This window comes from Oratosquilla oratoria, chromosome 14, assembly GCF_046742065.1.
Source record: "Oratosquilla oratoria isolate Oo_2021 chromosome 14, ASM4674206v1, whole genome shotgun sequence".
Classification (NCBI taxonomy): domain Eukaryota; kingdom Metazoa; phylum Arthropoda; class Malacostraca; order Stomatopoda; family Squillidae; genus Oratosquilla; species Oratosquilla oratoria.
In genome coordinates, this window is record NC_134790.1 from 62,100,001 (window position 1) to 62,115,268 (window position 15,268).

The following is a 15,268-nucleotide window of genomic DNA, read 5'->3' on the forward strand; positions in this document are numbered from 1 at the left end:
TCTGCATTCTTTCAAAATCCAGTTTGCTATTTCATCTGGTCCATGTGATTTTCTGACATCAAGAGTACTCAAGTGTTTCAATATTTCATTCTTTGTTACTTCTATTTCTTTCATAGGGGGGACTTTCTCTTTCCATTCGATCTCTTCAGGTTGTATGTTCTCCCTTGTAAACACTGATTTAAAATGCTTGTTCATAATTTCTGCCATTTCAATTTCCTCTGTATATTCAACTCCTTGTCTTAATTTCTCCAAGTCTTGTTTGTTTTTCAGTTTGTTGTTTACAAATCTGTAAAATAGTTTTGGTTGATCTTTACACTTTTCTATGACATTTTTTTCATATTTTCTCTTTTCCTCTCTGCACGTTTGTACATATTCATTTCTATAACAAGTATATATTTTCCATTTTTCAGGCCTTCTGTCTTTTTTCCATCTGGTCCAAGCTTTATCTCTTTTGTCTTTTAACTCCCTACAACTTTTGTTGTACCAGCATTTTACATATTCTTTTTCTTGTTTTTGTCTTGGGACATACTTTTCCATTCCTTTTTTGTAAATTGTTGTCAAAATATTCCATTTCTCTTCCACTGTTGTTTCTTCTTTGTATATTCCTTCCCAGTTTTCTTTTTGAATTAATTCTCTTATTTTATCAAAGTTTGTTTTTTCATACATCATTCTTCCTTTTCTATATTGTTCATTTCTTTTCATGTATTTTTCCTCATTTAGTTCCATGTTTGTGTGTGTGTGTTTGTATAGAAATAAAAATTGTACATATAGTATGTATAAAACCTATATAAATTTTATACAATCTAATTTGTAAGACAGATCAGAGATGATACATACAACTAAATTTCTTGTTACTAACACAAACATTATGCTATAACATCTTAGATTAATATTGCACCTGTTGGAAAAATATTTCATACACCTCTATGTATAGCTTATAATAATTAATCTACCGCTTGATGTAATACGAATGATTAAGAATTAATGAAGACACTATAATATTAATATCTCAACATAACTATTTATGTAATGATCACACCATCTATGCCAAAACAGTACACAAAAAATTCATAAACACACACATGGATGAAGGAGTAGTGTCATATGAATTTCTTCGCAGATGACGCAAAAATACTAAAGAAAGTAAGAAAACAGGAGGATTGTGAATCATTACATTTAGACCTGGACAAAATCTAGAAATGGACTCAAAAGTGGAAAGTGAACTTCAATATCAAGAAATGTAGTATAATGGAGCTTGGAAAAAGTAAAAACAGAACATCAAAAAATTATAAAATTGGTGAAGAAGAAATAAAAAAGTGAACTCGGAAAGAGACCTTGGAGTAATAATCTGCAAAGACATGACACCAGACAAACATATCAATAAAATAGTTGGAGAAACTTTCAACCTATTAAGGTCAATGAAAGTGGCATTTGACTATTTGGATGAGGAAATTATTAAAAAGATATTAGTTACATTAATAAGACCAAAACTGGAGTACGCAGCAACACTATGGACACCCAGTACTAAAAAGAATATAAAGAAATTAGAAAGAATACAAAGAGCAACGACAAAGTTGGCACCAACTCTTTCCAAATTAACATACGAACAAAGATTATCCAAATTGGAATTATTAACACTGGGGCAGAGAAGAGAAAAAGGATATCTACTGAGACTATCTATAGAATCATGAAAGGAATGGAAATCCTTGATAGGAATGATTTACTAAAATGGGACAATGGAAAAACAAGAGGACACAAAAAGAAACTAAAAAAGGATAACTATAGAAGAGATCTAAAATAAAATTGCTTCCCACACAGAGTAATGGATACCTGGAATAATTTAGATAAAGAAACAATGTGTGCAAACACTATTCAAGATTTTAAGAAAAAACTTGATGCTGAAAGATACAAAGATGGGTCACCATGAGCATAGCTCCCTTACCGTATAATACAACTACCAGTAAGTGCATTGTGGTCCATGCTATGCAGGAAAAGCATGATATGTATAGATACCAAAAAGAAAAGGAGGAGAAGGAACTAGTCAAAGAAATTCTGAAAGAAATACAGGATGAAGATCAGAATCTCATTAAAGAATTCGACAAGATTCACAGGATAGGCAAACTCAAAAGAAAAACACCACAGACCTCTAAAAATAAAACTAAGTACACAAATTATGGCAGAGGAAGTATTATCAAAAGCAGTCAAACTGGCAAATAGCGAGAAATCTAAAAATATAAGAATACAAAAGGAAATGAATTATGAGGAAAAAGAGAAAGACAGAGCACTCAGAATTGAAGCAAGTGATAGGAATGAAAAGAGAACGGAGATGGAAAAAAATGAGTTTTTTTTTTTTTTGGAGAGTGCTGGATTTAAGACTGAAAAAATGGTATATGAAGAAAATGGAATCCTAAACCAAAAAAGAAAAGAAAATATGAAAATAAAAGTGGCATACACAAACATTGATGGTATGATCTCTGGAATCAACGAACTAAATGACTATCTAGAAACAGAAAAACCTGACATCATGGGCATAGTAGAGACAAAACTGAAAGGACCGCTATTAACAAGCATAGTGGGACATGGTTTATATAACCACTGGGTGAAAAACAGAACTGATAAGCAAGGAGGAGGTGTCATGATATTGACCAAAAAAGGTTTAAATGTGACAAAGATAATCGAAGGTCAGGGAAATACAGAAGTAATTATGATTAAAATTGCCAACAAAAAGATGAAAAGCAGAAAATTTGTAGTAGTGTATGTACCACCAAAAACCCATGCGTGGCCAGATAGTGAACATTCCAAATTATTGGAAGAAACAATAAAGGTGTTAAACGAGTTACTGAAAGAGGGTGGAAACATAGTAATCATGGGCGATTTTAATGCAAAAGACATAATTTGGGAAGAAATGACAGTTAAAGGGGGAGATGAACTCTGGAGCAACATGCTACTAGATATGACCATCGAATACACTCTAACAGGGTTAAGGAGAATACTAGATACAGAAACAATGAGGAACCATCGAATCTAGACCTAATATTAACCTCTGAACCAGATATTGTGAACAGAATGGAGTATAAAACACCAATTGGAAAAAGCGACCATATACTAATAGAGTTTGAATTTAAAGAACAGAACAACATAGATAGAAATGATAAATATAGAGAAGGAAGATTTATGTATGACAAAACGAACTTTGAACAACTAAGGAAATTTTTCCAAAACCAAAATTAGGATAGGTTCTCTGAACAGGAAACAAATATGGATGACAAATGGAAAATATTTAAAGAAACAAAGATGAAAGAGAAATGGAACATATTAAAAGGAAATTACAAGGAGAGAACAGATAAATACATACCAAAGAAGAAACAAGAATGGGTATACATAAAGTGTTGGTACAACAAAAAGTGTAGTGAGACTAAAGATAGAAGAAACAAAGCCTGGAAAAGATGGAAAAAGACAAAAAACAAAAACAAATGGTAGATATACATCAAACTAAGAAACAAATATGTAAAAATACTCAGGGAAGAAAAAAGAAACTATGAAAAAGACATAATAGAAAAATGCAAGGACCAACCTAAACTATTCTACAGGTATGTAAATGACAAACTAAAAGATAAACATGAAATAGTGAAACTGTGTGAAAGAAATTATGATCAAACATTTTAAATCTGTATTCACAATTGAAAGTTCACAAAATTGGGAGGAAGGACAGAGAGTAAGATCCCCACAATGAAAAAAATATTGGCGACACAGAAAGATATAAGGGATCAAATAAAAAATCTTGACATCTGAAAGTCACACAGGCTGGATTGAATTGCAAATTGGATATTGAAGGAATGCACAAGATAATTGATTTCTCACTCAAAGAAGGAGAGGTACCAAAAGATTGGAAAAATGCAACCAACTATAGACTGGTCTCCTTTACAAGTACAATGGCAAAAATATGCGAAAAAGTTATGAAAAGTAAATGGATTAAACATTTGGAAGAGAACAATATATTAAATCCAAAACAATTTGGATTTAGATTTACCTAGTTTACCTACCGTAATTGTATTTTGCGGGAAGGGGAGCTATGCTCGTGGTGTCCCGCCTTTGTATCTCGCAGTGTCTAGTTTGCTTTTAAACTCATGAATGGTTTTTGCGCATACTATTTCATTATCCAGTTTGTTCCAATTGTCCAATACTCTATGTGGAAAACTGTTTTTCTTTAGTTCTCTTCTGTAGCTATGTTTTTTTATTTTCTTTCCATGTCCTCTTGTGTTTCTCTTGTCCCAGCCCAGTTTAGTAAGTCCTCTCTATCAAGTATCTCTATGCCTTTCATGATTCTGTAGATGGTCAGTAGGTCACCTCTCTCTCTTCTTTGCTCCAGCGTCAGTAACTCCAGTTTAGCCAATCTCTCCTCATATGATAGGTTTGCAAGTGCAGGTGCCATTTTAGTTGCTGCTCTCTGGATTCTTTCTATTTTCTTTACATTCTTTTTGGTGCTGGGTGACCACAATGTCGCCGCATACTCTAGTCTAGGCCTTATCAATGTAACCAATATTCTTTTTATCATGTCTTCGTTCAAGTATGCAAATGTCACTTTTATTGATCTTAGCAAGTTGTAAGTCTCCCCAACAATTTTGTTAATCTGTTTATCATAGGACAAGTCGTTTGTGATAATTACCCCCAAATCTTTTTTGGATCCTACCTTCTTTACGTCCTTGGTTCCAATTGTATATTTTCCTGATATTCTGTTTTTGCTTTTTCCAAATTCCATTATGCCACACTTCTTAGTATTAAAGTCCACTTCCCATTTCTGACTCCAGTTCCATACCTTATTCAGGTCTTCCTACAGTGCTTCAGTCCTTATCAGTTTCTACTTTCCTTAACAGTTTGGCATCGTCTGCAAAGAAGCTCATGTAACAATTCACATCCTCATCCATGTCATTCACATAAATAGCAAACATTATTGGTGCCAATACTCCTTGTGGTACTCCACTGATCACCTCTTTCCAATCTGAATATTTTTCTCTGAGCACTACTCTCATCTTTCTACCCATCAGGAAGTCCTCCATCTATTTTAGTAGGTTCCCTTGTATTCCTCCTATATGCTCCAGTTTTTTTTAGTAATTTTCAGTGTGGTACTTTGTCAAAAGCTTTTTGCAAGTCTAGGAATGCACAATCAGCCCATCCATTTCTTTCTTGCACTATGTCTATTAGTCTTGAGTAGAAGCATATTAAGTTTGTGGTGCATGATCTTCCTTGTCTGAACCCAAATTGTCTTGGGTTTATTATGTTGTTGTCTTCCAGATGTTTTACCCATCTATTCTTGAAGATTTTCTCACAAATTTTGGCTATAGTGCTTGTTAGTGATACTGGCCTATAGTTGGTGGGTTCTTCCTTGTTTCCTCCTTTATATATTGGTACAATGTTAGCATTTTTCCAGTCATTAGGTATCTTTCCTTCTTTGAGTGAGCTATTTATTATGTTGTGTATTTTGTCCATTAGTTCTTCTTTGCATTCCTTTAGAATCCAATTTGCAATACCATCCGGACCATGTGATTTTCTGACGTCAAGTTTTGATAGGTGTTCTGAAGATCATGTGCCAGAAACTTGATATGCTTTTACTCAAGGCTAATAGAAATAATACAAGAAAGGGATGGATGGGCAGATTGTGCCTTCTTAGATTTACAAAAAGCATTTGACAAAGTACCACACAAAAAGCTACTAAGAAAAATTTAAACAATAGGTGGAGTACAAGGAAAGTTGTTGGAATGGATGTAAGATTTCTTGAACAGGAGAAAAATGAGGGTAGTACTTAGAGACGAGTACTCGACCTGGGAAGAAATGATAAGTGGAGTCCCACAAGGTTTGGTATTAACTCCGATAATGTTTGCCATATATATAGATAACATGGATGAAGGTGTGGAATGTTATTTGAACTTCTTTGCAAATGATGCAAAACTACTAAAGAGAGTAAGTACATAGGAAAATTGTAAATCACTACAAAAAGACCTGGATAAAGTCTGAGATTGGAGTCAAAAGTGGGAAGTCAACTTCATCAAGAAATGTAGTATAATGGAATTTGGAAAAAGCAAAAATAGAATATTGGGATGATATAGAATTAGTACTATGACTTCTTGTTGATCTTTCATCCCATACCAGCACATCCTTTCTTTCCATTTTTTCTATACCTTTCTCTGTGGCATTTTAATTGGGTGTGACATGTAGATGTGACATGTAGATGTGTCATGCAGTGGGTTATGTAAAACATGCTAAGTGTCATGCAGTAGCTTATGTAATGCTCATCTATGTATCCCTACAGGAGTTACATAATGATGTAACTGCCTTTACCTTTACTTGATATCTTGTAATGCTATGATATATATTTATGTTGTATTTGGTCACAATTAAGCTATTTTAACCTGGATAATAAGAAAGGACCATAAGAAAATGTAAACTAAAATATAAATACTAGTTTACAGACCTCTGGATAAAATGCTGCAGAGTATGGCGGAGTACAAGAAATGGGTAAATAGTAATGATAGCATAGGGAAGTAGTGCCATCACCAATGTACTAAATTGTAAGCAAGATTCAGACAGGTAACTAATGATATTTTGTAAACCTTCTTCACACAAAAATAAAGAAGTCAATTGAGTGTGAGACCAGTAACTAGGAATATAGACTAGGCCTATATAGAAAATGGCACCCATGCCAATGGCACTTGCACATGCCCCAAATATAAAATAGTGCCCTTGTTCAAACCCCATGTATCATGTAAGTTATTTTTGTATAATTTGTGAATAAGTAAAAGTAGTTATATATTTTGTATTTTGCCTTTATTTTATACCCAGCGTAAGAAAGAAATTTACCCGATATAAAGGCAAAGTATCCTGGCAATTGGATTGACAGAACTGTTCAAATTGTGGCTAGGTTTGATATAGTAAATCAAAAACAACACCAGATCATGATTGGTGCATGTGGATTTCATATCTTCCTGATTGCAAGTTCAAATCCTACACTTCTCTCTAATTCCCAGCAGTGACTGTTATCTACCCCAAAAGTTCAAGTTCATAGGGCAAAACTGACTGGATGGAATGCCCCTACAAACCTTCTGGCATATGCTCCTCACTTTTTTCATTTTCTCTGATGTAAATATTATTATGTTGCCTCTCTCTCTGCTCTTGCAATGTGGGAAGTCCTATTTTTTTCAATCTCTATTCATATGTCTTATCATTTAGGCATGGGATTATCCCTGTGGTGGGGGAAAAGAATACTGCCACCAAGTATTCCCACTTGGATTGTAAGAAGCGAGAAGAAAGGATCGGGGATTGGGACTAGGCATCCTTCTCCTTGTAGCCCCACAGGGGACATTCCTAAACAAAAAAGAGAAGGCATAAGAGGGTCTGGGAGTTTTCGGACCAGCACCCTAAGGTTTGGGTCTTTTAATGTGCGTGGATGTGATACAGATGAGAGTAAAGGGAAGAGATAGGTTGTATGTTTGTGAGAAGAAAGATGGATGTGTTGGGTTTGAGTGAAACTAAGTTGAGAGGGAAGGGTGAGTGTAAGTTTGGTAGTGTAAGTGGGAGGTTATCAGGAGTGAAGAGAGGGCAAGGGAGGGAAGGGGTGGCTATTCTAGTAAGTGAAGAGATAGGTAAATGGGTAGTGGAGTGGAAGGAGGTTTCCTCAAGGATAATGTGGATGAAGGTGAAACTGGGAAAGGAGATATGGGTCTTTGTAAGTGCATATGGGCCTGGCAGTGAGAAGGAGTGTAGAAGTAAGGGAGGCCTTTTGGATAGATTTAAATGAGTGCATAGAGGATTTAGGAAGAAATGTCAATGTAATAGTACTGGGAGACCTTAATGCTAGGGTAGGAAATGGTCCAGTCGATGGAGTGGTTGGGAAATATGGAGTTCCAGGAAAGAATTGTAGTGGAGAGTTGATGGTGGAGATGTGTCTAGAAAGAGAGTTGATGATAGCAAATACAGTTTTTCGGAAGAAAGTCAAGGATAAGTACACATGGGAGAGGGTGGTGGATGGAAGGGTGGTAGATAGAGCATTGATGGATTATGTAGTGGTAAATAGGATTATGATTGGAAGAGTTAAGGATGTACATGTGCTAAGGGGAGAGGGTGGAGGAGTATCAGATAATTTTTTGGTGGAAGGTAAGTTGAGAGTGGAGGATAGATGGAGAAAGAGGAAAGGGACAAAAGGTAGGGAGGTTCTTAGAGTGAATTCTTTACATGAAAAGGAAAAGGAGAAAGAGTACGAAAAGAAGCTGAAGGAGGAGGAATGGGGATGGTTCATGGAGGGAGTCATAAAGTGTGCAGGGATGGTGTGTGGAACAAGAAGGACAGGGGGAAATAAAAGAAAGGGTAGTGAATGGTGGGATGAGGAAACAAAGAAGGTTGTAGAAGAGAAGAAGCAAGCTTTAACAGATTGGTTACAAAATAGGACGAGGGAGTCATATGAGAGGTACAAAGAAAAGAAAAGAGAAGTAAAGCAAAAGGTAAAGGAGACAAAGAGGAGAGCAGATGTGAAGTGGGGTAAGAGTATGACACAAAATTTTGAAAGTAATGAAAAGATGTTTTGGAAAGAAATTAATAGAGAAAGAGGAGGCAAATCAAGTAGAGAAGAAAAGGTAAAAGGTGCAGATGGAGAGATGATAATGGAAGAGAAGGCAGTAAGGGGAAGATGGGCAGAATATTTTAGGGAGTTGCTAAATGTGAAGGAGGATAGGGAGGGAAAGATAGCTGCAGTGGGAAATGCGAAGAAAATGAGAGTGATGAGTGAGGAAAATGGAGGAGAAATAAGGAAGAATGAGGTGAAGGCAGTTGTTAAGATGATGAAAGCAGGTAAGGCACCTGGTCTGGATGGATGCCATGCAGAATGTCTGAAAAAGGGAGGTACAGTGATGGTGGACTGACTGGTGAGGTTATTTAATGTTTGCTGGAGAGAGGGTAGAGTGCCGGAGGACTGGAGGAGTGCCTGTATAGTTCCTCTTTACGAGGGAAAAGGGGACAAGTGTGAATGTAGTAGTTTCAGAGGGATTAGGTTGTTAAGTGTAGTTGGGAAGGCTTATGGGAGGATCTTGATTGAGAGGATTAGGAGAGGAACAGAGGGAGTAATTGGTGAGGAACAGTGTGGATTTAGGATGGGTAGAGGTTGTGTAGATCAGATCTTTGTGGTAAGACAGATATGTGAGAAAGCTATAGGAAAGGGGAAGGATGTTTTTTGGGCTTTTATGGATCTGGAAAAGGCTTATGATAGGGTAGACAGAAAGGCACTGTGGGAGGTTATGCGGATATATGGGATAGGAGGAAAGCTTCTGGGAGCTGTCAAGAGTTTTTACAAGAGTAGTAGAGCTTGTGTCAGGATTGGAAATGGAGAGAGTGAGTGGTTTGAGGTAAAGGTGGGACTTCGTCAAGGATGCGTTATGTCGCCCTGGCTGTTCAACTTATACATGGATGGGGTGGTGTGAGTGGTAAATGCAAGGGATTGGAGATGGTTAAAGAAAATGGAGAAAAGTGGGAGGTGAGCCAGCTGTTGTTTGCGGACAACACTGCGCTTGTGGCAGGATCGAAGGAGGGATTGAGGAAGTTGGTGACAGAGTTTGGGAGAGTATGTGATAGAAGAAAGTTTAAGATAAATGTGGGTAAAAGTAAGGTGATGAGATGTACAATGGGTGAAAGGGGCAGTAGACTGGAAGTGAGCATTAAGGGAGAGCGACTGGAGGAAGTGGATAGTTTTAGATACTTGGGTGCAAATGTGGCAGGAAAAGGTGGAGTGAAGGTGGAGGTAGAATGTAGATTGAGAGAAGCGAGTAAATGCCTTGGTGGATTAAAGAGTGTAATGAGGAATAGACATATGGGAATGGATGCTAAGAAGAGACTGTATGAAGGAGTGATTGTGCCAACAGCACTGTATGGGGCAGAAACATGGAAGATAAGAGAAGAAGAGAGAAGGAGTTTGAATGTGTTTGAGATGAGGTGTCTGAGAAGTATGATGGGGGTTACTAGGCTAGATAGAGTGAGAAATGAGGAGGTGAGGAGGAGAACAGGGGTGGAAAAGGAGCTGGGATATAGGGTTGATGAAAGAATATTAGGATGGTTTGGACACATGGAAAGAATGAGTAAAGAAAGACTAGTAAAAGAGGTATGGAAGGCAGATGTGGAGGGAGTGAACATGAGGGGACGTCCTAGGATGAGGTGGATGGATGGGATGAAGGGGGCTTTGGGGAAGAGTGGAATGTCTGTTGAGGAAGGACGGGAGAGGACAGAAGACAGGGGTGAATGGAGAATGGTTGCATATGGATGATGATGTGATTGCATGAGGTGGAAAGGGCGGGGGGATGGGGGGTGTGGTAGTATGTGTGAGCAAAATTTGACACAGCCCGAGGGGATTTCTCCCCGTCCTCTCCTTTTATGCAATGGGGGGACGGAGAGGGGGGGGTCGCCGATTTAATGAAGCAGCCTTGCTGTGGATGTGCTGTGTCTTGCGACACTGCTTCTGACCCAGGGCAGTGGACAAGGTGCAGGTATGACCCGTCATCCAGGAGGTGCTCAGATGAGAGGGAGGGTGGAGGGGTGTGGAGTGTATTCAGGGATGGAATGGGTGGAAATGATTTTATGCCTTTCCTTTTTGGCTACCTCCCTGGTAAGGGGGAAAAACCCTTGGTATATGTATGTATTATCTTGGCTACTGTCCTATGTTTTCTATTTTTCTGTTCCTCTTGTATTACAAATGGTGACTGAAATGGGCAGAGTAAAGGGATTATTTGACTTGCACCCCATTTATAATGAAGATTAAGGTCACGTATGTTATATACCAATATATATCAAAGACTTTTTTTCCCATTATAAAAGGGTGACAATCATAGAACACATCCAATTCATATACATTTGAAATCAATTTAACAGCCTTCCCATTCCTATACTTCATGAATAAAGGGTCATCCTTGTCTCTTGTCACATTGACAAATGAAAAATGAAAAATTACTTAAGAAAACTACACCTTTGGGTGGATGGTTCAGAACATTCATAGTATCCAGTTGAAAGAATAAAAAAAAAAATGTACTCAAAGGCTTTTCATGTATTTTTGGGGGATCAAGGTATCAATGTATAAATGCTAACAGAGGCAATACTTATGCATCAGATGAGACAAGAAAAAGAAAGAAAGAAGAAAAAAATCTTCTTGATATCAGTTCTACAGAGAAATTACTCTCATGACAAGCAAGAACCACACTAGCATGAATGCATTCAGGTCACCATCCAGCTTTCAAACAGTGCCAAAAGAGAATAGGCCTTCCCAGAGAATCGAGTTGCCCAGATGCAATCAACACATGGAGGACAAAGAACACTTCAACCTACACTAACCTAGTCCAGTCTTACCCAGATAACAACACATTATCCTTGGCTGGGGTATTGGCTGCATGTTGTTATGGCAAAGTAGCATGCAGTTGATACTTTAGGGTCTATATGGGGTGCCCCTAAGGACCAGAGTAACACATCATTTTGTTTGTAATAGAGGAAGACTCTGTTCACAGAGAAATGCTGAAACTTTCATTACTGCTACTGTCCCTCCATTATGCTGTCCCCCAACCCCTTGTTGCTGTCCTGTACCATTTCTCTGAATTTCATTTCCTTGTTTTGCCTACCCTGTGGTGGGGGGAAAAGAATACTGCCACCAAGTATTTCCACTTGGATCGTAAGAGGCGAGAAAAACGGGACGGGGATTGGGACCAGGCATCCTTCTCCCTGTAGCCCCACAGGGGACATTCCTAAAAAAAGTAAAGGCATAAGAGGGTCTAGGAATTTTCCAACCAGCACCCTAAGGTTTGGGTCTTTTAATGTGCGTGGATGTGGTACAGATGAGAGTAAAAGGGAAGAGATAGGTAGTATGTTTGTGAGAAAGATAGATGTGTTGGCTTTGAGTGAAACTAAGTTGAGAGGGAAGGGCGAATGTAAGTTTGGGAGTGTAAGTGGGAGGTTATCAGGAGTGAAGAGAGGGCAAGGGAAAGAAGGGGTGGCTATACTAGTAAGTGAAGAGATAGGTAAATGTGTAGTGGGGTGGAAGGAGGTTTCCTCAAGGATAATGTGGATGAAGGTGAAACTGGGAAAGGAGATGTGGGTTTTTGTAAGTGCATATGGGCCTGGTAGTGAGAAGAGTGTAGAAGAAAGGGAGGTATTTTGGATAGATTTAAATGAGTGCATAGAGGGATTAGGGAGAAATGTCAATATAATAGTACTGGGAGACCTTAATGCTAGGGTAAGAAATAAACCAATTGACAGAGTGGTTGGGAAATGTGGAGTTCCAGGAAAGAATCGTAGTGGAGAGTTGATGGTGGAGATGTGTCTAGAAAGAGAGTTGATGATAGCAAATACAGTGTTTCGGAAGAAAGTCAAGCATGAGTACACATGGGAGAATGTGGTGGATGAAAGGGTGGTAGATAGAGTGTTAATGGACTATGTAGTTATAGATAGGAGTATAATAGGAAGAGTTAAGGATGTACATGTGCTAAGGGGAGAAGGTGGGGGAATATCAGATAATTTTTTGGTGGAAGGTAAGTTGAGAGTGGAGGATAGATGGAGAAAGAGGAAAAGGACAAAAGGTAGGGAGGTGCTTAGAGTGAACTCTTTAAATGAAAAGGAAAAGGAGAAGGAGTACAAGAAGAAACTGAAAGAGGAGTGGGAGTGAGTGAGGGATAGAGTAGAGCTAGGAGTGGAGGAGGAATGGGGATGGTTCAAGGAAGGAGTCACAAAGTCTGCAAAGATGGTGTGTGGATCAAGAAGGACAGGAGGAAATAGAAGGAAGGGTAGTGAATGGTGGGATGAGGAAATGAAGAAGGTTGTAGAAGAGAAGAAGCAAGCTTTAACAGATTGGTTACAAAATAGGACGAAGGAGTCATATGAGAGGTACAAAGAAAAGAAAAGAGAAGTAAAGCAAAAGGTAAAGGAAGCAAAGAGGAGAGCAGATGTGAAATGGGGTAAGAGTATGACACAAAATTTTGAAAGTAATAAAAAGATGTTTTGGAAAGAAATTAATAGAGAAAGAGGAGGCAAATCAAGTAGAGAAGAAAAGGTAAAAGGTGCAGATGGAGAGATGATAATGGAAGAGAAGGCAGTAAGGGGAAGATGGGCAGATTATTTTAGGGAGTTGTTGAATATGAAGGAGGATAGGGAGGGAAAGATAGCTGCAGTGGGAAGTGCTAAGAAAATGACTGTGATGAGTGAGGAAAATGGAGGAGAAATAAGGAAGGATGAAGTCAAGGCAGTTGTTAAGATGATGAAAGCAGGTAAGGCACCTGGTCTGGATTGATGCCATACAGAATGTCTGAAAAAGGGAGGTACAGTGATGGTGGAGTGGCTGATGAGGTTATCTAATGTTTGTTGGAGAGAGGGTAGAGTGCCGGAGGACTGGAGGAGTATTTGTATAGTTCCACTTTACAAGGGAAAAGGGGACAAGTGTGAGTGCAGTAGTTTCAGAGGGATTAGGTTGTTAAGTGTAGTTGGGAAGGCTTATGGGAGGATCTTGATTGAGAGGATTAGGAGAGGAACAGAGGGAGTAATTGGTGAGGAACAGTGTGGATCTAGGATGGGTAGAGGTTGTGTAGATCAGATCTTTGTGGTAAGACAGATATGTGAGAAAGCTATAGGAAAGGGGAAGGATGTTTTTTGGGCTTTTATGGATCTGGAAAAGGCTTATGACAGGGTAGACAGGAAGGCACTGTGGGAGGTTTTGCTGATATATGGGATAGGAGGAAAGCTTCTAGGAGCTGTCAAGAGTTTTTATGAGAGTAGTAGAGCATGTGTCAGGATTAGAAATGAAGAGAGTGAGTGGTTCAAGGTAAAGGTGGGACTTTGTCAGGGATGCGTTATGTCGCCCTGGCTATTCAGCTTGTACATGAATGGGGTAGTGCAAGAGGTAAATGCAAGGGTAGTGGGCAAGGGATTGGAGATGGTTAAAGAAAATGGAGAAAAGTGGGAGGTGAGCCAGCTGTTGTTTGCAGACAACACTGCACTTGTGGCAGGATCGGAGGAGGGATTGAGGAAGTTGGTGACAGAGTTTGGGAGAGTGTGTGAAAGAAGAAAGCTGAAGATAAATGTGGGTAAAAGTAAGGTGATGAGATGTACAAGGGGTGAAAGGGGCAGCAGACTGGAAGTGAGCATTAAGGGAGAGTGACTGGAGGAAGTGGATAGTTTTAGATACTTGGGTGCATGTGGCAGGAAAAGGTGGAGTGGAGGTGGAGGTAGAATGTAGATTGAGAGAAGCGAGTAAATGCCTTGGTGGATTAAAGAGTGTAATGAGGAATAGACATATGGGAATGGATGCTAAGAGGAGACTGTATGAAGGAGTGATTGTGCCAACAGCACTGTATGGGGCTGAAACATGGAACAGAAGAGAGGAAGAGAGAAGGAATTTGAATGTGTTTGAGATGAGGTGTCTGAGAAGTATGATGGGGGTTACTAGGCTAGATAGAGTGAGAAATGATGAGGTGAGGAGGAGGACAGGGGTGGAAAGGGAGTTGGGAGATAGGGTTGATGAAAGAGTATTAGGATGGTTTGGACACATGGAAAGAATGAGTGAAGAAAGACTACCAACCCTGGAACAAAGATGATAATGAGGAGATCTACTGGCCATTTACAGAATTATGAAAGGGATTGAAGTCCTTGACAGAGAAGATTTATTAAAGTGGGATAAAAGAAAAACAAGAGGACATGAAAAAAAACTCAAAAAGGATAGTTATAGAAAAGATCTGAAAAGAATAGTTTCCCACACAGAACAAATTGGACAAGGCAACAGTGTGTACAAAAACTATACAAGAATTTAAGAACTAACTAGATGCCGAAAGATACAAAGACGGGTCACTATGAGCATAGCTCCCATCCCGTATAATACAACTTTGTAAATACACTAATACAACACAGACAGGAGTCCTGTGTTTCCAGAGAAATCTAGCTACTAAGGTGCTATGGGTTTCCTGTCAGTGAAACTTAAAATAACAATTATTACTATTATTATAAAAAAAATATATATATATTTTTTTCCATCTTGAAAATATGGGAAAATATGTAATATGTCCTGCAGAAACAAACCACCCACAAGTTAACTGTTCATTTCTTAAATATACTATGATAGGACCATACCCTCCTGGGGAGGAAGTTCAGAGAGGGCAACTGGCCCATCTGGAATTTTTCAAAATTCTAGCTTCCACATTTTCTGGTAACAACCCCACCAAATTGAAAAATTCCAGGGGAGGCAGTTGCCTTCTCTGATGCCCCCCAG

General features: G+C 38.6%; 1 protein-coding gene across 10 annotated transcripts in view; it reads right to left on the reverse strand.

The window, feature by feature from the left end:
- Window positions 1–15,268, reverse strand: part of LOC143032891 (receptor-type tyrosine-protein phosphatase kappa-like) — a 984,894-nt gene that overhangs the window by 85,718 nt on the left and 883,908 nt on the right. The window lies entirely within an intron of this gene.